Source organism: Phragmites australis, chromosome 9 (assembly GCF_958298935.1).
Source record: "Phragmites australis chromosome 9, lpPhrAust1.1, whole genome shotgun sequence".
Classification (NCBI taxonomy): Eukaryota; Viridiplantae; Streptophyta; class Magnoliopsida; order Poales; family Poaceae; genus Phragmites; species Phragmites australis.
This window is the reverse complement of record NC_084929.1, coordinates 34411119-34415719: the sequence shown is the minus strand read 5'-3', so window position 1 is coordinate 34415719 and position 4601 is coordinate 34411119.

Here is a 4601-nt window from a genome sequence, read left to right as displayed (position 1 = left end):
GAGAGAAAATGATAAGAGGGCGGCGCTACGGGCCTACCCGTCAGATGCGCGTGCGATCGAGGTCGCGCGCGCCTCTGTCCAGTTGGAGTTGTGGTGTTGCCCGTGTTGGTTGCGCGCGCGACGAGATGAAGTGACTGACGGCGGAGCTCCTGTGAGCACGCATAAGATGAAGATGCTGGCGACTTAGGAAGATCCGCACACACCCGAGGAGGAGAGGGTGAATCTGTCGGAGGAGGAGGCGAATCCGATGACGACATAAGCGTGCAAACACGTAAGACCCCTTCTCCTTCTTGTCTAGGGTTCGTATATGGGATTTAGGGTTCGGATTGAGGATTTTGGGTTCGGATCGGGATATTGGGGATTGTCTTTAGGATTTGCATTAAGGTTTCTCGTATTTCCCCAATTCCCCTCCTTCTTAATGCTACCCGAGACCAATTTAGCGCTAAACATGTCGATTTGCCTCCAACCCGACACAAAAAACACACAAGCATACACATACATGCATAAACATGATTAATTGGCTCTAATCTGAGGCATAAAACATTAATTCACATTAATCTGAGCCTAATTTGATCTTGAGAACACAGAATTAAACACTAAAAGATCTAAGCCGAAGCTAATTAGGACCAATTTCATCTGATCCAAAACAAATACACTTAACCAAGAACAATTAGAGCCAATTTCTCACTAATTAACATGATTAAGTCTAATTGTTCCCGAATTAGCATCATCTGAAACTAATTAAGTCTTATTTAAGCATAACTGGATTTGGTTAGGACTAATTAGGCCCTGATACCATTGTTAATGTAAAAAGGGGACTTAACTCACATAATGATTAGCTCTAACAATAGACACACGTATTACGGAAGCGTGAAGGCTAACCTGTGTTCGGTGACACCATCTTGAGTTGAAAGTGAATAGCGTGATCGAGATAGAGTCGTTCGTGATGTAGAGCATGGGTGTAGTGTTGGCATGACAGAGATGATCGGTGTGTGCAATGTAGAGGTGTTGATGTAGATGTTGCAGTGTAGACCATTTTTGTCGTTCGGTTGATGCAGCGTAGTAGCGATGGCAGTGGCCTTCGAGTCAATCCAGCGCCTTTTAAGGATTGGGATTAGAGGTGTTAGGGTTTAGATACCTCACGGGATAGATCCCCACGCTAAGCGCCGGCCCCCCTAAATATATATAGTGTTGTTCGGCTCAGAACCGCAACCATAACGTTGATTGCACCTCCGATCGTGGCACATGTGGGGACGGGACTCCCCTTGACAACTTAGATCTGTTCTGTTATGGATCATTACGATGACCGAGATCAATCAAACAACATCTCCTAACACTATTATAGCATCCTTTCTTTTTTTTTTTATCTCCAACAACTATTTTATTCTAACTTTTTATTACTCTTCTCATCCCTTTGAATCTACAATTATTCTGAGAAGAGAGGGTCAACAAATTTAAGGTACTCTCTTCTCTCTGCATCCCTGTTGTGTCACTGTAGCACTCAAAGCCGTCGCTGTTAGAGCTCGTTTATGGATGCACAATCATAATATCAACCACTATATCAGTTGATACAATCACCGCTGGAGTTGCCCTTGCGAGAAGGAGTACGGGGGCAAAGGGTCGAATTGAATGGGCTTTTTATGTTTGACTGCCCTGTCGAGCTGCCTCATCTCCTCTTCCTTGCTTTTTTAATGCGAAAGGAAACTATACTTTCCCGTCCTTGCGCACTGCCATGATCAAAATGATTGAAGAATGAGGAAACGAAATAATGACAGGCAGAAAAGTCCCTATGATTATCAAGCTGGTCAAAGAATTGAACTAGTAGAATATGTGGGTTGGATTATCGGAAGAGATCGATATATCCTCCTAGGTCACTGTAGAACATCAACACTAGCAAAATTAAAATAGCTGATTTATGAATGACTATTAAAAAATTCATAGTTTTAGCCGGTTTGGACTTTGGGGGTGTAAACGTATGGTTGAGTTTTTTTTTGTTACCTGTAACTAACAAGGTGGACCACATTAATAATATGACTAGTCTCGTATAATATTTTATCAGATAATATTTGATTAAAAATTAGTCTTTTTAGTTTTTTTATGAGATTAGTGTTATTTAGTTACAAAATGCATAAAATTAGAATAAGAAATAAAAATTATGTTAGTAAAAAAGAAAATTATTTATACTGAATCATATACACATATTGGTTTGATTCGTATACATTTTGATCGGCTGTTAAAATCGTGAGTTAGCTATAAGTAGCCCAACAAAAATTAGAATAGGTTTATTTTACCTGCGTAATGTGTCTTACTTGCTAACTACTTGATGTGATGACTTTAAGCTACATGATGCTTCTTAATTTATTTTTTTAGTAAGAATTTTGATTTTTAATTAGGAATTTTAGTTAATGATTAGTTTTATTTTACACGGACTCTTTATGTAGGTATTTGATTTTTATAATAATTTGTTTTTTCTATAAGACTATATTTGATATGGATCCTTATTTTTCTTTCTAACCCCAAATTTAATTATTATTAATTTTATTTAGACTCTTTATTTATATATTTTGCTTCCCAAACCGTATGAAAATCTAACTGCTAATTTTTCATAATTATAATTTTGAATTTAGGTATTTATTAATCGTATTTGATATGAACTCTTTGATTTTTGAATTTAGCTATTTATTAGTCATATTTGATATGGGTCTTTTTTTTAATCTAAACTGTAAGATGTTCATAACAATGAGTGGTATATATCTTTTTCTTTTTTAAATTAATGTGGTAATTTCATGATATTGAGAGTGAACATAGTGACTTATTTCCCCTCTCAAATAATAATATAATATATTTCCTTTTTGACACATTAAAAGTTGAAAGGTACTATAAGGAAAAAAAACTTGCAAATGTGAGGGTTGCTTATGATTCACTTCTGTGAATGCTTTATGAGTGTGAATGGGTCACTCAACCTAACAAGATGGCGACTTTACTCGCCTAGCTAGCTAACTAGTCGCATGCATGAAGCAAACAGTAAGTAATTCATGATGCACTTTCGTGCAGACAGTGATCAGTTCATTAAGGATAACTCATTGGCTTGTCAAATACAGTAGCTTTCATTTGTCGGATTAAGTCATTTCTAGTAGATACTTTAAAAATTCATTTTTTATAACACTATTACAGCATACTCTAACAATATTACAATATTTTTTATTTTTTACATCTCCAATAATTACCTATTTTCTACCTTCTTATTACTGTCCTATTTCACTCAGACTCACGAGCATACTCTGTAAACAGTGATAGAGTTGAGAGAGAGAATCGGTAAATTTTCCGTTCCTATCCCGTATATTTGTGGCGCCCGTATTACTGTTGCAGCTGAAAAAGATTCCGCTCGAGTGTTTTCCAGCCCACGAAAGCCTTCTGCTACTGTAGCGCCTGAATGACGACACTGTTGGAGTTGGCCTTATAGGGATTTGGGTTTGTTAAAGGGCGTTTAGGTATGGACTTCCCATGTCCATGACACTTGGCAGCTCACTTCACCAGCCATAGAAGCTTCTCTCTCTCTCCTCTGCTACTAGTATGCAAAGTAGAGGTAACATGCGTGTTACCTTGTCAGAGAAACTGTCCCCATCGTTTGTGACTTTATAACCTTCCTTTGCTTTGTTAATGATCTCCCCCAAAAGTGGCATGTTGGTGTAGAATAGGATTCTCCCCATGATCGAAGAGAAGGGTTGTTTGTTTACTGGCAGTTTTGATGACTTTCATGTAATGGCTGCCATTGAGAATAAACGCCTCAAATGGATGGAGTATTGGTGTGTGTAGTGCTTCTTTGCAGGTCTCGAGAGACGAGAAAACAATGGGCTGCGGTGGCTGGTGGACATTGGACAAGCCATAATCCACAGCTGCTTGCTTCAGAAGGAAGAAGAAAAAGGCCTGAGCTATGTATCTCGAGGTGTCTAGCATGTGCATGCATGTTTTAGCAGCAACGAAGTAAGCAGACACAAATGTTCTATCTCTTTCGATTTTCGAATTGAAGAAAGAAAAAGGAAAGGACAATTGATGATTGCAGTTAAAAAAACATAATCCACTCGCTGCCTCCGTAATTGCTGCTTCGTCAAGCCTATGGACAAAGAAGATACAATGCGTCTCATACATGCAGTAATGCATATAAACAGGTAGTAACAGTAAAATCATACTTTTGGGAGATTTACTCTTCGATAAGCTACATTCATATCGGACCATGACCATTACATTTGGAGGACTGAACGAGAAGTCCCTATCAGTGGACAAAAAGCGTCAGCTGGTGGTCAAAATTGATAGATTCTCTTGAATTCCCTTTTCACTGCCGGCTGTGAGGTTGTGAACGTGTTCTGTGTTCTCTTGTCAATCTGGGTAGGCGATCAACTTTAGGATGCAAGCATGACAGGAGGGGCAAAAGAAGCATGATTTTTCAGCTCGGACCAATCTCTCATAAAAAGAGGTCTTCCCTTGTCCAACATCCTTTTTCTTCGTTTGGTGCTCGGAATATAGCCTAGCAAAGCATCTCCCTCCTTTTGTTCGCTTGTGTCTGGTGTTCTCCTTTTGTTTTCGTTTTCTGAGAATCGAAG